The sequence below is a fragment of the Triticum urartu genome, chromosome 4A (assembly GCF_056163025.1).
Source record: "Triticum urartu cultivar PI428250 chromosome 4A, HENAU_Tu73, whole genome shotgun sequence".
In the NCBI taxonomy this organism is placed as follows: Eukaryota; Viridiplantae; Streptophyta; class Magnoliopsida; order Poales; family Poaceae; genus Triticum; species Triticum urartu.
The window spans coordinates 580,083,487-580,106,872 of record NC_141876.1 but is presented as its reverse complement, the minus strand read 5'-3'; positions in this window follow the sequence as shown (position 1 = coordinate 580,106,872).

Below are 23,386 nucleotides of genomic sequence, written 5' to 3'. Positions count from 1 at the left end.
GATTGAGAAAGGACTAGCCACCCTAACTCAGAACCAGGCAAGCCTAGAGAGAATCATGGAACAAAAGTTCTATGACTTGGATGTCAAGGTGACAGAGATTCAGTCTGCAGTGGAACAACTTCAGGATGACATGCAGGAGAGGAGAGGCAAGACTACAACTGATGCCTTTGCCAGAGTGCCACGAGGTCCGAGGTCATCTGCAGTGCCAGTTGCTGACACCAGAGCCCACTTCTGCACCAGCTACAGCCTCAGTTCCACCAGCTCCAGCATCTACTTCAGCCTCGACTCCGACCACGTCTACAGAAGGCTTCGTCCTTGGAGTGCTCCGGACTCCACCACCACCAGAAGATCAAGCCTGAGCGTCGATCTAGCACTATGCATTTTCTAGGAACTTTTTGATAACTTGTTGCCAAAGGGGGAGAAAAATGTATAGATCATAGGCTTCGAGAGAGAGAGTGTGTTGCTTTTTTCTCTCTTGCTTTATTTGGTGGTTTTTCGAACTTTGTTTGCTTTTGAGTGCTTGAGATACTATGTCATTGCTCGTGAGACATTGATGATCATGTGTTTGATCATAAGCTACACTTAATGCTTGGTGAATGCTATTATCTTATCTATCTTATGTGATCATTCACTATTCTTGGTGATGAGTGCATGTATTTCATTCTTATAATTTTAAGCGCTCCACCAAGATGTATGTGACATGGAAGAGTAACCCATGACTCTAACTCTTTGTGCATTTGCAGTCCAAAGCAAATTTTAAATATGCACAAATTTAGGGGGAGCTCTTACTTGTCACATACTTCTCAAAGCGACGATATATTTCATGCTTATTATCATTTTTCGAAGCTTTCATCTATATGTTGTCATCAATTACCAAAAAGGGGGAGATTGAAAGTGCAACTATCCCTAGGTGGTTTTGGTAATTCATAACAACATATAGCTCACTGAGCTAATACTATTCCAAGATGATTATTTCAGGAAAGCTCAATGATTGGCATGGCATGGATGTGAAAGTGGAACCCTCAAAATGCTAAGGACAAAGGATTGGCTCAAGCTCAAAAGCTCAAGACTCTTCATTTTATATTTTAGTGATCCAAGATCACATTGAGTCTTTAGGAAAAGCCAATACTATCAAGGAGGGATGAGGTGTTGCTTAATGAGCCTCTTGCTTCATGTGCTCAGTGATATGCTCCAAAACCATCAACTACTTTCCCATATCCACATATGACCTAAACCCTCAACCAAACTCGGTCCTACCGATTCTTTCTATCCGGCGCCACCGAGTTTCACTTGTCATAAGCCACTGCCAAACCCTAGCAAATCGGTTCTACCGATAGGGATCTCGGTCTCATCGAGATGGGATTGCAAACTCTCTGTTTCCCTTTCGTAACTTTTCGGTCTCACCGAAAGAGCGAATCGGTCCCACCGAGATTGCAATGTAAATTCAGTGTTTCCTTTTTGTAACTTTTCGGTCTCACCGAAAGAGCAAATCGGTCCCACCGAGTTTGCCTGACCAACTCTCTGGTTAGCTTATTACCAAAATCGGTCCCACCGAGTTTGTGTAATCGGTCTCACCGAGATTACGTTATGCCCAAACCCTAACCATATCGGTCCTACCAGGTTGCATGTCAGTCCCACCAAAAATCTCTAACGGTCACTAGGTTTACCTTTTCGGTCCGACCGAGTTTGTTGATTCGGTCCCACCGAGATTGGAAAACTGTGTGTAACGGTTGGATTTTGTGTGGAGGCTATATATACCCCTCCACCTCCTCTGCATTCGTTGAGAGAGCCATCAGAACACATACACAATTCCAACTCATATGTTCTGAGAGAGAACCACCTACTCATGTGTTGAGATCAAGACATTCCATTCCTACCATATGAATCTTGATCTCTAGCCTTCCCAAGTTGCTTTCCACTCAAATCTTCTTTCCACAAAATCCAAATCCTATGAGAGAGAGTTGAGTGTTGGGGAGACTATCATTTGAAGCACAAGAGCAAGGATTTCATTACCTACACACCATTTGTTACTTCTTGGAGAGTGGTGTCTCCTAGAATTGGCTAGGTGTCACTTGGGAGCCTCCAACAAGATTGTGGAGTTGAACCAAGGAGTTTGTAAGGGCAAGGAGATCGCCTACTTCGTGAAGATCTACCGCTAGTGAGGCAAGTCCTTCGTGGGCGATGGCCATGGTGGGATAGACAAGGTTGCTTCTTCGTGGACCCTTTGTGGGTGGTTGCTTCTTCGTGGACCCTTCGTGGGTGGAGCCCTTCGTGGACTCGCGCAACCGTTACCCTTCGTGGGTGGAGCCCTCCGTGGACTCGCGCAACCGTTACCCTTTGTGGGTTGAAGTCTCCATCAACGTGGATGTAGGATAGCACCACCTATCCGAACCACGGGAAAAACATCCGTGTCTCCAATTGCGTTTGAATTCTCCAAACCCTTCCCTTTACATTCTTGCAAGTTGCATGCTTTACTTTCCGCTGCCAATATACTCTTTGCATGCTTGCTTGAATTGTGTGATGATTGCTTGACTTGTCCTACAATAGCTAAAATCTGCCAAGAACTAAAATTGGGAAAAGGCTAAGTTTTTATTTGGTCAAGTAGTCTAATTACCCCCCCTCTAGACATACTTTCGATCCTACAGGCGCCCACCGTGGGGCAGCTCCAGGTCCTGGCCGGGAGCATGCTTCAGATGGGGATCTTCTCCGACTCCGACGAACCCGTCACGCTGGCTGATACGTCCATTTTGCATCATGCTTTTATATCAATATTTATTGCATTATGGGTTGTTATTACACATTATGTCACAATACTTATGCCTATTCTCTCTTATTTTACAAGGTTTACATAAAGAGGGAGAATGCCGGCAGCTGGGATTCTGGGCTGGAAAAGGAGCAAATATTAGAGACCTATTCTGCATAGCTCCAAAAGTCCTGAAACTTCACGGAAGACGTTTTCAGAATATATAAAAAATACTGAGCGCAAGAAGTTCACCAGGGGGGCCACACCCTACCCACGAGGGTGGGAGGCGCGCCCTACCCCTTGGGCGCGCCCCTACCTCGTGGGCCCCCTGGTGGCCCTCTGATGGCCATCTTCTGCTATATGGAGTCTTTCGATGAGGAAAAAATCATAGGCCGTCTCCTCGGAGGAAACTCCACCGCCACGAGGTGGAACCTTGGCGGATCCAATCTAGGGCTCCGGCAGAGCTGTTCTGCCGGGGAAAACTTCTCTCCGGGAGGGGGAAATCATCGCCATCGTCATCACCAACGCTCCTCTCATCGGGAGAGGGCAATCTCCATCAACATCTTCACCAGCACCATCTCCTCTCAAAACCCTAGTTCATCACTTGTATCCAATTCTTGTCTCCAAGTCCAGGATTGGTACTAGTAGGTTTCTAGTAGTGTTAATTACTCCTTGTAGTTGATGCTAGTTGGTTTATTTGGTGAAAGATCATATGTTTAGATCCTATATGCATATTAGTACCCCTCTGATTATGAACATAAATATGCTTTGTGAGTAGTTATGTTTGTTCCTGAGGACATGGGAGAAGTCTTGCTATTAGTAGTCATGTGAATTTGGTATTCGTTCGATATTTTGATGAGATTTATGTTGTCTCTCCTCTAGTGGTGTTATCTGAACGTCGACTACATAACACTTCACCATTATTTGGGCCTAGAGGAAGGCATTGGGAAGTAATAAGTAGATGATGGGTTGCTAGAGTGACAGAATCTTAAACCCTAGTTTATGCGTTGCTTCGTAAGGGGCTGATTTGGATCCATATGTTTCATGCTATGGTTAGGTTTACCTTAATACTTTTGTTGTAGTTGCGAATGCTTGCAATAGAGGTTAATCATAAGTGGGATGCTTGTCCAAGTAAGGACAGTACCCAAGCACCAGTCCACCCACATACCAAATTATCAAAGTACCGAACACGAATCATATGAACGTGATGAAAACTAGCTTGACGATATTCCCATGTGTCCTCGGGAACGCTTTTATCTATATAAGAGTTTGTCCAGGCTTGTCCTTTGCTACAAAAAGGATCGGGCCACCTTGCTGCACTTTATTTACTTTTGTTACTTGTTGCTCGTTACAAATTATCCTATCACAAAACTATCTGTTACCACTTATTTCAGTACTTGCAGAGAATACCTTTCTGGAAACCGCTTATCATTTCCTTTTGCTCCTCGTTGGGTTTGACACTCTTACTTATCGAAAGGACTACGATAGATCCCCTATACTTGTGGGTCATCAAGACTCTTTTCTGGCACCGTTGCCAGGGAGTGAAGCGCCTTTGGTAGGTGGAATTTGGTAAGGAAAATTTATATAGTGTGCTGAAATTTACTGTCACTTGTTACTATGGAAAGTAATCCTCTGAGGGGCTTGTTCGGGGTATCTTCACCCCGACCAGTAGAGCAAACAGTTGCTCCTCAACCTACTGAACCTACTGAAAATGAAAATGTCTGCTTTGAAATTCCTTCGGGTATGATAGAAAAACTGCTAGCTAATCCTTTTGCAGGAGACGGAACAACGCATCCTGATGAGCACCTAATATATGTGGATGAAGTTTGTCGATTATTTAAGCTTGCAGGTGTACCCGGAGATGTTATTAAGAAGAAGGTCTTCCCTTTATCTTTGAAGGAAGATGCATTGACATGGTATAGGCTATGTGATGATACGGGGTCATGGAACTACAAACGATTGAAATTGGAATTTCATCAGAAGTTTTATCCTATGCATCTTGTTCATCGTGATCGCAATTATATATATAATTTTTTGCCTCGCGAAGGAGAAAGCATCGCTCAAGCTTGGGGGAGGCGTAAATCAATGTTATATTCATGCCCCAATCATGAGCTCTCAAGAGAGATGATTATTCAAAATTTATATGCTCGGCTTTCTGATAACAATCGCACCATGCTCGATACTTCTTGTACTGGCTCTTTTATGACGAAGACTATTGAATTCAAATGGGATTTATAGAAAAGAATTAAACACAACTCTGAAGATTGGGACCTCAACGAAGGTAAGGAGTCAGGTATGACACCTAAGTTTGGTTGTGTTAAATCTTTTATGGATACCGATGTTTTCCGTAAATTTAGCACTAAATATGGACTTGACTCTGAGATAGTATCTTCTTTCTGTGAATATTTTGCTACTTATGTTGATATCCCCAAGGAGAAGTGGTTTAAATACCATCCTCCCATAGAATTAAAAGTAGATGCACCTATTAAAGTTGAAGAAAAGACTATCACTTATAATGATCCTATTGTTCCTACTTCTTATGTTGAGAAACCACCTTTCCCTGTTAGGATAAAATATCATGATAAAGCTTCAACTGTGGTTCGCAAAAGCAATATTAGAACTTATACACCTCCTGAGCAAATTAAAGTTGAACCTAATATTGCTATTGTTAATGATCTCTTGTCTGATAATATTGATGGGCATGTTATTCATTTCCGTGATGAGACTGCTAGAATTGCTAAACCTTGTGCTAAAGATAAACCTAGATCTCTGGTAGGCATGCCCATTATTTCTGTTAAAATAGGAGATCATTGTTATCATGGCTTATGTGATATGGGTGCTAGTGCTAGTGCAATACCTTTTGACTTATACAAAGAAATTATGCATGACATTGCACCCGCTGAGTTAGAAGATATTGATGTAACAATTAAACTTGCCAATAGAGATACTATGTCACCAATGGGAATTGTTAGAGATGTTGAAGTCTTGTGTGGCAAAACTAAATATCCTACTGATTTTCTTGTTCTTGGTTCCCCACAAGATAGCTTTTGTCCCATTATATTTGGTAGACCCTTCTTAAACACTATTAATGCTAAGATAGATTGCAAAAAGGATGTTGTTACTATCGGTTTAGATGATATGTTTCATGAATTTAATTTCTCTAAATTTAGTAGACAACACCGTGAAGAAGAATTACCTAGTAAGTGAAATTATTGGTCTTGCTTCTATTGCCGTACCTCCTAGTGATCCTTTAGAACAATATTTGCTAGACCATGAAAATGGTATGTTTATGAATGAAAGAAGGGAAATAGATGAAGTATTCTTTAAACAGGAACCTATTCTGAAACACAATTTGCCTGTTGAAATCCTAGGGGATCCGCCTCCACCCAAGGGTGATCCCGTGTTTGAGCTTAAACCGTTGCCTGATACTCTTAAATATGCTTATCTTGATGAGAAAAAGATATATCCTGTTATTATTAGTGCTAACCTTTCAGAGCATGAGGAAGAGAGATTATTGAAAACTGTGAAGAAGCACCGTGCTGCTATTGGGTATACTCTTTCTAGATGGTTATTCTGGTTTCTCTCAAATACCTGTGTCAGCCAAGGATCAATCAAAGACTACTTTTACTTGCCCTTTTGGTACTTTTTCTTATAGACGTATGCCTTTTGGTTTATGTAATGCACCTGCTACGTTTCAAAGATGCATGATGACTATATTCTCTGACTTTTGTGAAAAGATTTGTGAGGTTTTCATGGACGATTTCTCCGTCTATGGATCTTCTTTTGATGATTGCTTGAGCAACCTTTATCGAGTTTTGCAGAGATGTGAAGAAACTAATCTTGTTTTGAATTGGGAAAAGTGCAACTTTATGGTTAATGACGGTATTGTTTTGGGGCATAAAGTTTCTGAAAGAGGTATTGAAGTTGATAAAGCCAAGGTTGATGCTATTGAAAAGATGCCATGCCCCAAGGACATCAAAGGTATAAGAAGTTTCCTTGGTGATGCCGGTTTTTATAGGAGGTTCATTAAGGACTTACCAAAAATTTCTCGGCCTCTGACTAATTTATTACAAAAAGATATACTATTTGTCTTTGATGATGATTGTGTAGAAGCATTTGAAATACTTAAGAAAGCATTGATCTCTGCACCTATTGTTCAGCCACCTGATTGGAATTTACCCTTTGAAATTATGTGTGATGCTAGTGATTATGTTGTAGGTGTTGTTCTAGGGCAAATAGTTGATAAGAAATTAAACATTATTCAATATGCTAGTAAAACCCTAGACAATGCTCAAAGAAATTATGCTACTACTGAAAAAGAATTCTTAGCAGTTGTATTTGCTTGTGATAAGTTCAGACCTTATATTGTTGATTCTAAAGTAACTATTCACACTGATCATGCTGCTATTAAATATCTTATGGAAAAGAAAGATGCTAAATCTAGACTTATTAGATGGGTTCTCTTGCTACAAGAATTTGACTTACATATTGTTGATAGAAAGGGAGCTGAGAACCCCATTGCAGACAACTTGTCTAGGTTAAAAATGTGCTTGATGACCCACTACCTATTGATGATAGCTTTCCTGATGAGCAATTAAATGTCATAAATGCTTCTCATACTGCTCCATGGTATGCTGATTATGCTAATTACATTGTTGCCAAATTCATACCACCTAGTTTCACATACAAGCAAAAGAAAAAGTTCTTCTATGATTTGAGGCATTACTTTTGGGATGACCCACATCTTTATAAATGAGTAGATGGTGTTATTAGACGTTGTGTACCTGAGCATGAACAGGAACAGATCCTACGCAAGTGTCACTCCGAAGCTTATGGAGGACACCATGCTGGAGATAGAACTGCACATAAGGTATTGCAATCTGGTTTTTATTGGCCTACTCTCTTCAAAGATGCCCGTAAGTTTGTCTTATCTTGTGATGAATGTCAAAGAATTGGTAATATTAGTAGACGTCAAGAAATGCCTATGATGATTATACACATATTTTAGTTGCTGTTGATTACATTACTAAGTGGGTAGAAGCTATTCCAACTACTCCCTCCGTTCGGAATTACTTGTCTTGGAAATGGATGTATCTAGAACTAAAATACATCTAGATACATCCATTTCTGCGACAAGTAATTCCGAACGGAAGGAGTAGTAGTGCCGATCATAACACTTCTATTAAAATGCTTAAAGAAGTTATTTTTCCAAGATTTGGAGTCCCTAGATATTTAATGACTGATGGTGGTTCACATTTTATTCATGGTGCTTTCCGTAAAATGCTTGCTAAGTATGATGTTAATCATAGAATTACATCCCCTTATCACCCTCAGTCTAGTGGTCAAGTAGAATTGAGTAATAGAGAGCTCAAATTAATTTTGCAAAAGACTGTTAATAGATCTAGAAAGAATTGGTCCAAGAAACTTGATGATGCATTATGGGCCTATAGAACTGCATATAAAAATCCTATGGGTATGTCTCCGTATAAAATGGTTTATGGAAAAGCATGTCACTTACCTCTCGAACTAGAACACAAGGCATATTGGGCTATTAAAGAGCTCAATTATGATTTTAAACTTGCTGGTGAGAAGAGGTTATTTGATATTAGCTCACTTGATGAATGGAGAACCCAAGCCTACGAAAATGCCAAGTTGTTTAAAGAAAAAGTTAAAAGATGGCATGATAAAAGGATACAAAAGTGTGAGTTTAATGTAGGTGATTATGTATTGCTATACAACTCTCGTTTAAGATTTTTTGCAGGAAAACTTCTCTCTAAATGGGAAGGCCCTTACGTTATCGAGGAGGTCTATCGTTCCGGTGCCATAAAAATCAACAACTTCGAAGGCACAAATCCGAAGGTGGTGAACGGTCAAAGAATCAAACATTATATCTCAGGTAATCCCATAAATGTTGAAACCAATGTTATTGGAACCGTAACCCCGGAGGAATACATAAGGGACACTTTCCGGAGCGTTTCAGACTCCGAAAAGGAATATGTATGTGGTACGGTAAGTAAACCGACTCCAAAACAGTTTTTAAGGCAATATTTCTCCGTTTTGGAATATTTAGAAAAATAGAAAAAAAGAAGCAGTCCGGGAAGGACACAAGGCCTCCACAAGGGTGGAGGGCGCGCCCTACCCCCTGGGCGCGCCCCCTACCTCGTGGGCACCTCGTGCGCTCTCTGGACTCCGTTTTCTTGCACAATATGTATTTTGGTCGGTAAAAATTCATTATATAATCTCCCGAAGGTTTTGACTCCTGTATCACGCAAATATCCTCTGTTCTTGTTTCGAGCTGTTTCCTGTCAGGGTCGTCAAGGCTAGGCATCATGTCGTCCCCTTCCTCCAACAATGGTGACAACGATGCTTGGCTAATGAAGATAGAGCTGAAGAGGGAAGAACCCATGGAGATCAACAAGGATGAAGGGATCAAGAAGGCCACGGAGGATCACGCTCCGGCAGCAGAAGACATCCTTCAACTTGATCACAATCTTCTTACCCCAACTGAGATCGAAGCTTTCAAGATGATTGAGTTAGCTCGTATACAGAACAAGTAACTCACACGTGAAAATATTTTGTTGAAGGAGCATATCGTTGCACTCAAGGGCATTATTCGCAAGCCGGAGGACCTCTTACGCTCGATGTGTGACTATCCATCATCATCTCCATCTTCTCCACCAACAAAGAAGAATTGAGTATCTGGTATGGGCACTCCCCTTGGAAACTGCCAAGCTTGGGGGAGTGCCCCGGTATCGTATCACCATCACTTTTATCTTTACCGTTTTTCTTAGTTCGATCCTTTTGGTAATATCTTGATCTAGTAGAATAAAGTTTATGACATCATCTAGTTTTGATTTTTGCTTTATGATCCCTCTATGTAATCTAGTCCGTGAGCTATATATAATAAAGATTAGTGTTGAGTCAAGGGCTTGATTATTTTGCCATGATCCTAAGTGAATAAAAGAAAATAGAACTAAATAAAAAAGGAAACAAAGAGATCATATGGATCTTATGGAGAGTAATGAGCTCACATAGAAAAAGTATGATGAATAAAAGTTGTTGAGAGTTGACAAACATAGTTTTGGTCATCGTTGCAATCAATAGGAAGCAATAAAGAAAGAGAGGTCTTCACATATAAATATACTATCTTGGACATCTTTTATGATTGTGAGCACTCATTAAAATATGACATGCTAAAGAGTTGACGTTGGACAAGGAAGAAAACATAATGGGTTATGTTTTCTTACATCTGAGATAAATTATATTGTCATGGATCACCCAACATGGTTGAGCTTGCCTTTCCCCCTCATGCTAGCCGAATTCATCGCACCAAGTAGAGATACTACTTGTGCTTCCAAATACCCTTAAACCAGTTTTGCCATGAGAGTCCACCCTACCTACCTATGGATTGAGTAAGATCCTCCAAGTAAGTTGTCATCGGTGCAAGCAATAAAAATTGCTCTCTAAATATGTAAGACTTATTAGTGTGGGAGAAAATAAGCTTTATACGATCGTGTGATATGGAAGAAATAAAAGCGACAGACTACATAATAAAGGTCCATATCACAAGTGGCAATATAAAGTGACGTTCTTTCGCATTAAGATTTTGTGCATCCAACCATAAAAGCGCATGACAACCTCTACTTCCCTCTGCGAAGGGCCTATCTTTTACTTTTATCTCCTACCTTGCATAAGAGTCATGGTGATCTTCACCCTTCCTTTTTACATTTTATCCTTTGGCAAGCACAGTATGTTGGAAAGATCCTGGTATATATGGCTAATTGGATGTGAGTTTTCATGAACTATTATTGTTGACATTACCCTTGAGGTAAAACGTTGGGAAGCAAAACTATAAGCCCCTATCTTTCTCTGGGTCCGATTAAAACTCCATACCCATAAGTATTGTGTGAGTGTCAGCAATTGTGAAAGACTATATGATAGTTGAGTATGTGGACTTGCTGAAAAGCTCTTATATATTGACTCTTTCCTATGTTATGATAAATTGCAATTGCTCCAATGACCGAGATTATAGTTTGTTAGTTTTCAATGAAGTTTACAATTCATACTTGAAATTGTGATTGAATTATTACTCTAGCATAAGAAATCATATGACAAGAATTATATAATTTGCTGTTCTAAGAATGATCATGATGCCCTCATGTCCGTATTTTACTTTTATCGACACCTCTATCTCCAAACACGTGGACATATTTTACGATTTCGGCTTTCGCTTGAGGACAAGCGAGGTCTAAGCTTGGGGGAGTTGATACGTCCATTTTGCATCATGCTTTTATATAGATATTTACTGCATTATGGGCTGTTATTACACATTATGTCACAATACTTATGCCTATTCTCTCTTATTTTACCAGGTTTACATAAAGAGGGAGAATGCCGGCAGTTGGGATTCTGGGCTGGAAAAGGAGCAAATATTAGAGACCTATTTTGCATAGCTCCAAAAGTCCTGAAACTTCACGGAAGACGTTTTCAGAATATATAAGAAAATACCAAGCGCAAGAAGTTCACTAGGGGGGCCACACCCAGCCCACGAGGGTGGGGGCGCGCCCTACCCCCCAGGGCGCGCCCCCTACCTCGTGGGCCCCCTGGTGGCCCTCCGATGGCCATCTTCTGCTATATGGAGTCTTTCGATGAGGAAAAAATAATAAGCCATCTCCTTGGACGAAACTCTGCCGCCACGAGGCGGAACCTTGGCGGATCCAATCTAGGTCTCCAGTAGAGCTGTTCTGCCGGGGAAAACTTCCCTCCGGGAGGGGGAAATCATTGCCATCGTCATCACCAACACTCCTCTCATCGGGAGAGGGCAATCTCCATCAACATCTTCACCAGCACCATCTCCTCTCAAAACCCTAGTTCATCGCTTGTATCCAATTCTTGTCTCCAAGTCCGGGATTGGTACTAGTAGGTTGCTAGTAGTGTTAATTACTCCTTGTAGTTGATTCTAGTTGGTTTATTTGGTGGAAGATCATATGTTCAGATCCTATATGCATATTAATACCCCTCTGATTATGAACATGAATATGCTTTGTGAGTAGTTATGTTTGTTCCCGAGGACATGGGAGAAGTCTTGCTATTAGTAGTCATGTGAATTTGGTATTCGTTCGATATTTTGATGAGATTTATGTTGTCTCTCCTCTAGTGGTGTTATGTGAACGTCGACTACATAACACTTCACCATTATTTGGGCCTAGAGGAAGGCATTGGGAAGTAATAAGTAGATGATGGGTTGCTAGAGTGACAGAAGCTTAAACCCTAGTTTATGCGTTGCTTCGTAAGGGGCTGATTTGGATCCATATGTTTCATGCTATGGTTAGGTTTACCTTAATACTTTTGTTGTAGTTGCGGATGCTTGCAATAGAGGTTAATCATAAGTTGGATGCTTGTCCAAGTAAGGACAGTACCCAAGCACCGGTCCACCCACATACCAAATTATCAAAGTACCGAACGCGAATCATATGAACGTGATGAAAACTAGCTTGACGATATTCCCATGTGTCCTCGGGAGCGCTTTTCTCTATATAAGAGTTTGTCCAGGCTTGTTCTTTGCTACAAAAAGGATCGGGCCACCTTGCTGCACTTTATTTACTTTTGTTACTTGTTGCTCGTTACAAATTATCCTATCACAAAACTATCTATTACCACTTATTTCAGTACTTGCAGAGAATACCTTGCTGGAAACCGCTTATCATTTCCTTCTGCTCCTCGTTGGGTTCGACACTCTTACTTATCGAAAGGACTACGATAGATCTCCTATACTTGTGGGTCATCACTGGCGGACGACGTCATCGACGCGCTTGCCGCCTCCTTCGCCACGCTGCGCATCTCCGACGCGCCTACGGACGACGAGTACCCCCGCGAGGTACTTAGCTTTTCCGACTCCTCGCTCTCCATCAATGACAGCACTCCCACCAGCGCGGTGGACCTCTGCGTGGAGGTTTTCGTCACCGATATCGGCGCCTCCTCATCGTCGAGCGCGGCGAGGAATGCTGCCGAAGCTAAGGCCGCGGTGGATAGGGCCGGCTCGCCCAACCCGCTGTGCGCCATGATACAGAGCCTCCGCGTTCCCATCGGCACCGACATCGCCCGCCTCCAACATCGCCGAGGTCCGGAATCGCCTCAACGACGATCGCCAGCGCCTGCTAGACCTCACCGAGACACTCGCCGCCACGCAGCGTCGCCTCGACTCCGCCCAGCTGGCGCCCTCCCTCCCGTCTACAAGACTCCCGCGAAGAACATGCGCGCTGCCCAGGTGGCCGCGGCCGGCATGGATCAACTCACGGGTGAAGAGCTGCGAGATCGCCTCAAGAGGGTGAACGACCTCCTTGCCGCGGCTAACGCGCAGCAGGACCGCCTTAACCAACTTGCCAAGCCAGCCGGATCCGGCTCCGCTCGTGTCGCTGGACCCGGCGATTTCCAGCACACGGCGTCTTCGCCACCTGGCGAGGCGCACTCCGGCCGCACCCGGACCTGGCGCAACCCTGCCCTGACGGCCGCTGGCGGCTTGGCGGATGAGCCGGCCTCCGAGGCTCGGCGCCGCCTCGATCCCCTGCTCCAACCCGGCTGGCGTCTGGCTGCAGGCGACCCGGCCCCCCATGGCGCGGTCACCGACCGGCTGGGCCCGCGCGACATCGACAACACCGACGCTCATCACCGCCTCGACCAACTTGCCCTCTCCCAGGAGCTGGAGGAGACCGGCCCCGTCGGACCGGCGTGCTTCGGGCCACCCATCCGGGGCGAGCCTTTCACCAAAGGGTTCACGCTCCCCCACGACACTCCCAAGTACAATGGCAGTGTGAAACCGAAGGACTGGCTCACCGACTACACCACCGCCATCGGCATCGCCGGCGGCAACCACCGCCTCGCCGTGCGCTAAGCGCCCCTCATGCTCCAGGGGTCGGCCCGCACCTGGTTGAACAGTCTGCCGGCTGGCAGCATCAACACGTGGGTCGACTTCGAGTAAGCTTTCGTGCGCAACTTCACCGGCACCTACAAGCGACCCGGCTGCCCCAGTCAACTCACCATGTGCGTGCAGGGGCCGGCGGAAACCGGCCGCGAGTACCTCGCACACTGGACCGAGCTCCGGAACAGCTGCGAGGGCGTCCATGAAGTTCAAGCCATCCAGTACTTCATCAACGGTGCCGAGACAGCACCCTCCTCAAGCACAAGCTCTTGCGCTCCGAGCCGGCTACTATGGCCGCGCTCATGGTAATGGCGGACAAGTACGCCAATGCCGACTCCGCCATGAAGATCCAGGTGGCACTGGATGAAGCCGACAAGGCAAAGCCAGTGCCGCCTCCGAAGCCGGCCGGTGAGGGAAGCCGGCTGCAGCACAACCAGTAGAACAAGTGCAAAGCCGATTAACCGGCTTAGCGCTACGCCAACCAACTCATCACAGCCGCTGAGCAGGCGCCCGCGGCTGGCCCGGCCGCCAAACGCCGGAACACCGGCAAAATGGCATGGCAGCCCGCCATGAGTTTCGAGGAGATGCTCGACGCTCCCTGCAAGCACCACAGCGGCGCGAGGCCGTCTACGCACACGCTTCGACAATGCGCCATCACCAAGCACATTGCCAGGGGCGACATCACGCCGCCTCCGGCTCCGGCTCCTGGAGCAGGGCAGCCGCCTCCGCCTCCAGCCGCCGGCACGATGCGCGACGACCCCTACCCGGCCCAGAACGTGACCTACGTCGTCTTCACTAGCCTCGGCGATGACAAGTGCAGCGAGCGCCTCCTTCGGCAGGAGGTGAACACCGTTGTCCCAGCTAAGACGGAGTACATGCATTGGTCGGAGCACCCGGTAACCTTGACCCGGGAAGACCACCCGGCCATCATGCCTAACCTGGGTGGTTACGCTCTCGTCCTCGACCCCACCATCGTCGCACCCCGGCGCACGTGCAAGTTCTCCCGGGTTCTCTTCGACAGCGGCAGCAGCATCAACATTCTCTACCGCGACACCATGACCAAGCTCGGCCTCGAGGCCAAGGAGCTAGAGCCAACCCAGACGGTCTTTCACGGCATCGTTCGCAGCCTCTCCTGCTCCCCGATCGTCCGGATCCGGCTCGACGTCCTGTTCGGCGACAGCAGCGACTTTCGACGCAAGCCGATCTGGTTCGAGGTGGTGGACCTGTCCAGCGCGTACCACGCGCTGCTGGGTAGGCCCGCGCTCGCCAAGTTCATGGCGGTCCCCCACTACGCCTAACTGAAGATGAAGCTGTCGGGTCCAAAGGGCCTCATCGCCATCACCGGCGACTACCGCAAGTCCCTGGACTGTGCCCGAGACGGCGCCAAGCTAGCTGAGTCGCTGGTCGTAGCCGAGGAGCGGCGCCAACTCGACCGAATCGTCGCCTTGGCCCAGGAGGCATCGGCCAACCAGATCCCGACTGAGGAGCCGGCCGATGAGGCCGCGTTCAAGCCCTCCAAAGAGACCAAGAAGGTGAAGCTGAACCCGGAGGATCCCAGCTGCAGCAAGTACGTTGTCCTAGGCACCTGCCTCGACAGCAAATAGGAGGGCGAGCTCGTCGACTTCCTCCGTGAGAATCGGGATATTTTTGCATGGACCCCCAAGGACATGTCGGGTATCCCGAGGAAGTACAGCGAGCACAAACTCCACGTCTGCAAGGACGCCAAGCCTGTCCGTCAATCGCTGCGACGTTTTTCCGAAGAGAAGAGAAGGACCATCGAAGAAGAGGTCGCCAAACTCTTGGCGGCCGGCTTCATCATGGAAGTGTTTCACACAGAGTGGTTGGCCAACCCAGTCCTCGTCTTGAAGAAGAACAAGACCTAGCGCATGCGTATCGATTACACCAGCCTGAACAAGGCCTGCCCCAAAGACCCGTTCGCCCTCCCGCGGATCGACCAAGTCATCGACTCCACCGTCGGGTGCGAGCTCCTGTCCTTCCTGGATGCTTACTCCGGCTATCATCAGATCAAGCTGGACTCAGCCGACGACATGAAAACGTCGTTCATCACGCCATTTGGGGTGTATTGCTACATCACCATGTCGTTTGGTTTGAAGAACGCTGACGCCACCTTCCAGCGCTGCATGCAGAAATGCCTGCTGCCGCAACTCGGCCGCAACATCCATGTCTACGTGGACGACATCATGGTGAAGACCAAGCAGCACCTCACGCTCCTCGACGATTTGAAGGAAACCTTCGCCAACCTGCGCGAATACAAGGTCAAGCTCAACCCGGAGAAATGCGTTTTCGGCATCCTGGCCGGAAAGCTACTCGGCTTCCTCGTCTCGGAGCGCGGCATTGAGGCGAACCCGGAGAAGATCAAGGCCATCGAGCACATGCGCAAGCCAGCTCGGTTGCGCGATGTCCAGAAGTTCACCGGCTGCTTGGTCTCGGTCAGCCGATTTCTCAGCCGGCTGGGCGAGAGGGCCTTGCCCCTGTATCACCTGATGAAGAAGACGACGCCGTTCGAGTGGAACGACCAGGCGGACGAAGCCTTCCGGGATCTCAAGCGCATGCTCTCCACCGCACTTGTCCTGGCTGCCCCGGCCGAGAAGGAGCCGCTGTTGCTCTATGTCGCCGCGACCTCGCGGTCGGTCAGCACGGTGATGGTGGTCGAGCAACCAGAGAAGGGAAAGGTTCAAGCCGTCCAGCGTCCCGTCTACTACTTGAGTGAGGTGCTCTCCACCTCGAAACGGAACTACCCGCACTACCAGAAGATGTGTTACGACGTATACTTCACCGCCAAGAAGCTGAAGCAATACTTCCAAGAGCATGTCATCATCGTGGTCAGCACGGCCCCTCTCGGTGAGATCATCGGGTGCCGGGATGCCTTTGGCTGGGTCGCCAAGTGGGTGCTCGAGCTAGCCGGCCACACCATCCTCTACGAGCACCTCACCACGATCAAGTCCCAGGCTTTGGACGACTTCCTCGTTGACTGGACCGAGACCCAGTACCTACCGCCGCCGCCGGACTCGACGCATTGGCGCATGCACTTCGATGGCTCAAAGATGCGACACGGCTTGGGGGCCGGCATCGTGCTATCTTCCCCCAAGGGCGACCGGCTCAAGTATGCACTACAGATCCACTTCGCCGCCTCCAACAACGTCGCCGAGTACGAAGACCTTGTGCACGGCCTCCGGCTTGCCAAGGAACTCGGCATCCGGCGAATCCTATGCTTCGGCGACTCGGACCTGGTCTTCCAGCAGTGCTCCGGCGAGTGGGACGCCCATGACTCCAACATGGCAAGTGATGTCTACTACACAACCTTCTTCTTGTAGACGTTGTTGGGCCTCCAAGTGCAGAGGTTTGTAGGACAGTAGTAAATTTCCCTCAAGTGGATGACCTAAGGTTTATCAATCCATAGGAGGCGTAGGATGAAGATGGTCTCTCTCAAGCAACCCTGCAACCAAATAACAAAGAGTCTCTTGTGTCCCCAACACACCCAATACAATGGTAAATTGTATAGGTGCACTAATTCGGCGAAGAGATGGTGATACAAGTGCAATATGGATGGTAGATAAAGGTTTTTGTAATCTGAAAATATAAAAACAGCAAGGTAGCTAATGATAAAAGTGAGCGTAAACGGTATTGCAATGCGTTGAAACAAGGCCTAGGGTTCATACTTTCACTAGTGCAAGTTCTCTCAACAATAATAACATAATTGGATCATAAACTATCCCTCAACATGCAACAAAGAGTCACTCCAAAGTCACTAATAGCGGAGAACGAATGAAGAGATTATGGTAGGGTACGAAACCACCTCAAAGTTATTCTTTCCAATCAATCTGTTGGGCTATTCCTATAAGTGTCACAAACAGCCCTAGAGTTCGTACTAGAATAACACCTTAAGACACAAATCAACCAAAACCCTAATGTCACCTAGATACTCTAATGTCACCTCAAGTATCCGTGGGTATGATTATACGATATGCATCACACAATCTCAGATTCATCTATTGAACCAACACATAGAACCTCAAAGAGTGCCCCAAAGTTTCTACCGGAGAATCATGACGAAAACGTGTGCCAACCCCTATGCATAGGTTCATGGGCGGAACCCGCAAGTTGATCACCAAAACATACATCAAGTGAATCACATGATATCCCATTGTCACCACAGATACGCATGGCAAGACATACATCAAGTGTTCTCAAATCATTAAAGACTCAATCCGATAAGATAGCTTCAAAGGGAAAACTCAATCCATTACAAGAGAGTAGAGGGGGGAGAAACATCATAAGATCCAACTATAATAGCAAAGCTCGCGATACATCAAGATCGTACCACCTCAAGAACACGAGAGAGAGAGAGAGATCAAACACATAGCTACTAGTACATACCCTCAGCCCCGAGGGAGAACTACTCCCTCCTCGTCATGGAGAGCACCGGGATGATGAAGATGGCCACAGGAGAGGGATTCCCCCTCCGGCATGGTGCCGGAACGGGTCTAGATTGGCTTTCGGTGGCTACAGAGGCTTCTGGCGGCGGAACTCCCGATCTATTGTGCTCCCCGATCGTTTTAGGGTATATGGAGATATATAGGCGGAAGAAGTACGTCGGGGGAGCCACGAGGGGCCCACGAGGGTGGAGGGCGCGCCCAGGGGGGTGGGTGCGCCCCCTGCCTCGTGGCTTCCTCGTTGCTTCCTTTACGTGGATTCCAAGTCTCCCGTGTTGCTTTCCTTCCAAAAATAAGTTCCATGAAGTCTCAGGTCAATTGGACTCCATTTGATTTTCCTTTTCTGCGATACTCTAAAACAAGGAAAAAACAGAAACTGGCACTGGGCTCTAGGTTAATAGGTTAGTCTCAAAAATCATATAAAATAGCATATAAATGCATATAAAACATCCAAGGTTGATAATATAATGGCATGGAACAATCAAAAATTATAGATACGTTGGAGACGTATCAGCGTCCCCAAGCTTAATTCCTGCTCGTCCTCGAGTAGGTAAATGATAAAAACAGAATTTTTGATGTGGAATGCTACCTAACATATTTCTCTAATTAATTCTATTTATTGTAGCAAGAATATTCATATCCATAAGATTTAAGATAAAAGTTCATATTTACATAAAAATAATAATACTTCAAGAAAACTAACTAAGCAATCATGTCTTCTCAAAATAACATGGCCAAAGAAAGTTCATCCCTACAAAATAATATAGTTTGGTCATGCTCCATTTTCGTCACACAAGAATGCTCTCATCATGCACAACCCCGATGAAAAGCCAAGCAATTGTTTCATACTTTAGTAATCTCAAACCTATAAACTTTCACGCAATATATGAGCGCGAGCCATGGACATAGCACTATGGGTGGAATAGAATATAATGAGGGGGTTATGTGGAGAAGACAAAAAGGAGAAAGTCTCACATCGACGCGGCTAATCAATGGGCTAGGGAGATGCCCATCAATTGATGTCAATGCAAGAAGTAGGGATTGCCATGCAACGGAAGCACTAGATCTATAAATGTATGAAAGCTCAACAAAAGAAACTAAGTGGGTGTGCATCCAACTTGCTTGCTCACGAAGACCTAGAGCACTTGAGGAGGCCCATTGTTGGAATATACAAGCCAAGTTCTATAATGAAAAATTCCCACTAGTATATGAAAATGACAAAACAAGAGACTCTCTATCACGAAGATACGGTGCTACTTTGAAGCACAAGTGTGGCAAAGGATAGTAACATTGTCCCTTCTCTCTTTTTCTCTCATTTTTTGGGCCTTCTCTTTTTTTATATTCCTCACTTGGGACAATGCTCTAAAAATGATGATCATCACACTTCTATTTATTTACAACTCAATGATTACAACTTGATACTTAGAACAAGATATGACTCTATATGAATGCCTCCGGCGGTGTACCGGGATATGCAATGAACCAAGAGTGACATGTATGAAAGAATTATGAATGCTGGCTTTGCCACAAATACTATGTCAACTACATGATCATGCTAAGCAATATGACAATGATGAATGTGTCATGATAAACGGAATGGTGGAGAGTTGCATGGCAATATATCTCGGAATGGCTATGGAAATGCCATAATAGGTAGGTATGGTGGCTGTTTTGAGGAAGATATAAGGAGGTTTATGTGTGAAAGAGCGTATCGTATCACGGGGTTTGGATGCACCGGCGAAGTTTGCACCAACTCTCAATGTGAGAAAGGGCAATGCACGGTACCGAAGAGGCTAGCAATAATGGAAGGGTAAGAGTGCGTATAATCCATGGACTCAACATTAGTCATAAAGAACTCACTACTTATTGCAAAAATCTACAAGTCATCAAAAACCAAGCACTACGCGCATGATCCTAGGGGGATAGATTGGTAGGAAAAGACCATCGCTCGTCCCCGACCGCCACTCATAAGGAAGACAATCAAATAACACCTCATGTTTCAAATTTGTTACATAACGTTTACCATACGTGCATGCTACGGGACTTGCAAACTTCAACACAAGTATTCCTCAAATTCACAACTACCCAACTAGCACAACTTTGATATCACTATCTCCATATCTCAAAACAATCATCAAGCATCAAATGTCTCTTAGTATTCAATGCACTCTATATGAAAGTTTTTATTATATGCCTCTTAGATGCCCATCATATTAGGACTAGTTTCATAACCAAAGCAAATTACCATGCTGTTCTAAAGACTCTCAAAATAATATAAGTGAATCATGAGAGTTCTTCTATTTCTTCAAAATAAAACTACCACCGTGCTCTAAAAAGATATAAGTGAAGCACTAGAGCAACAACAAACTACTCCGGAAGATATAAGTGAAGATCAATGAGTAGTCGAATAATTATGCAACTATGTGAAGACTCTCTAACATTTAATAATTTCAGATCTTGGTATTTTATTTAAACAGCAAGAGAAACAAAATAAAATGAAATGACGCTCCAAGCAAAACACATATCATGTGGCGAATAAAAATATAGCTCCAAGTAAAGTTGCCGATGACCGAAGACGAAAGAGGGGATGCCTTCCGGGGCATCCCCAAGCTTAGGCTTTTTGGTGTCCTTGGATATTACCTTGGGGTGCCTTTGGCATCCCCAAGCTTAGGCTCTTGCCACTCCTTATTCCATACTCCATCGAATCTTTACACAAAACTTGAAAACTTCACAACACAAAACTTAACAGAAAACTCGTAAGCTCCGTTAGCGAAAGAAAACAAAACACCACTTCAAGGTACTGTAATGAACTCATTCTTTATTTATATTGGTGTTAAACCTACTGTATTCCAACTTCTCTATGGTTTATAAACTCTTTTACTAGCCATAGATTCATCAAAATAAGTAAACAACACATGAAAAACAGAATCTGTCAAAAACAGAACAGTCTGTAGTAATCTATAACTAACGCAAACTTCTGGAACTCATAAAATTCCCAAATAATTTTCTGGACGTGAGTAATTTATCTATTAATCATCTGCAAAAATAATTAACTAAATATCACTCTCCAATAAAAAATGGCAGCAATTCTCGTGAGCACTAAAGTTTCTGTTTTTTACAGCAAGATCAACAAGACTTTCCCCAAGTCTTCCCAACGGTTCTACTTGGCACAAACACTAATTTAAAACATAAAAAATCAAACATAACAGATGATAGATAAATTATTTATTACTAAACAGGATCAAAAAGCAAGGAATAAAAATAAAGTTGGGTTGCCTCCCAACAAGTGCTATCGTTTAACGCCCCTAGCTAGGCATGATGATTTCAATGATGCTCACATAAAGGATAGGAATTGAAACATAAAGAGAGCATCATGAAGAATATGACTAGCACATTTAAGTCTAACCCACTTCCTATGCATAGGGATTTTGTGAGCAAACAACTTGTGGGAACAAGAATCAACTTGCATAGGATGGTAAAACAAGCATAACTTCAAAACTTTAAGCACATAGAGAGGAAACTTGATATTATTGCCATTCCTACAAGCATATATTCCTCCCTCATAATAATTTTCAGTAGCATCATGAATGAATTCAACAATATAACCAGCACCTAAAGCATTCTTTTCATGATCTACAAGCATATAAATATTATTACTCTCCACATAAGCAAAATTCTTCTCATTCGGAATAGTGGGAGTATCCTAAGAAACTCGAATACTATAAATTGTTTCCACATTAAAAGAGTAATGTTCAGAAAAATGGTAATCATAATCATGACAAGTTTTATAAATATAATCATCACTACTTTGTATAGCATAAGTGTGATCGCAATAGTCATCATAAATAGGAGGCATGCTATCATCATAATAAATTTGCTCATCAAAGCTTGGGGGACAAAAAATATCATCTTCATCAAACATAGCTTCCCCAAGCTTGTGGCTTTGCATATCATTAGCATCATGGATATTCAAGGAATTCATACTAACAACATTGAAATCATGCTCATCATTCAAATATTTAGTGCAAAACATTTTAATGCATTCTTCCTCTAGCACTTGAGCACAATTATCGGAATCCTTATTTTCATGATAGATATTAAAAAGATGAAGCATATGAGGTACCCTTAGTTCCATTTTTTGTAGTTTTCTTTTATAAACTAAACTAGTGATAAAACAAGAAACTAAAAGACTCGATTGCAAGATCTAAAGGTATACCTTCAAGCACTAACCTCCCCGGCAACGGCGCCAGAAAAGAGCTTGATGTCTACTACACAACCTTCTTCTTGTAGATGTTGTTGGGCCTCCAAGTGCAGAGGTTTGTAGGACAGTAGCAAATTTCCCTCAAGTGGATGACCTAAGGTTTATCAATCCATAGGAGGCGTAGGATGAAGATGGTCTCTCTCAAGCAACCCTGCAACCAAATAACAAAGAGTCTCTTGTGTCCCCAACACACCCAATACAATGGTAAATTGTATAGGTGCACTAGTTCGGCGAAGAGATGGTGATACAAGTGCAATATGGATGGTAGATAAAGGTTTTTGTAATCTGAAAATATAAAAACAGCAAGGTAACTAATGATAAAAGTGAGTGTAAACGGTATTGCAATGCGTTGAAACAAGGCCTAGGGTTCATACTTTCACCAGTGCAAGTTCTCTCAACAATAATAACATAATTGGATCATAAACTATCCCTCAACATGCAACAAAGAGTCACTCCAAAGTCACTAATAGCGGAGAATGAATGAAGAGATTATGGTAGGGTACAAAACCACCTCAAAGTTATTCTTTCCAATCAATCTGTTGGGCTATTCCTATAAGTGTCACAAACAGCCCTAGAGTTCGTACTAGAATAACACCTTAAGACACAAATCAACCAAAACCCTAATGTCACCTAGATACTCTAATGTCACCTCAAGTATCCGTGGGTATGATTATAGGATATGCATCACACAATCTCAGATTCATCTATTGAACCAACACATAGAACCTCAAAGAGTGCCCCAAAGTTTCTACCGGAGAATCATGACGAAAACGTGTGCCAACCCCTATGCATAGGTTCATGGGCGGAACCCGCAAGTTGATCACCAAAACATACATCAAGTGAATCACGTGATATCCCATTGTCACCACAGATACGGATGGCAAGACATACACCAAGTGTTCTCAAATCATTAAAGACTCAATCCGATAAGATAACTTCAAAGGGAAAACTCAATCCATTACAAGAGAGTAGAGGGGGGAGAAACATCATAAGATCCAACTATAATAGCA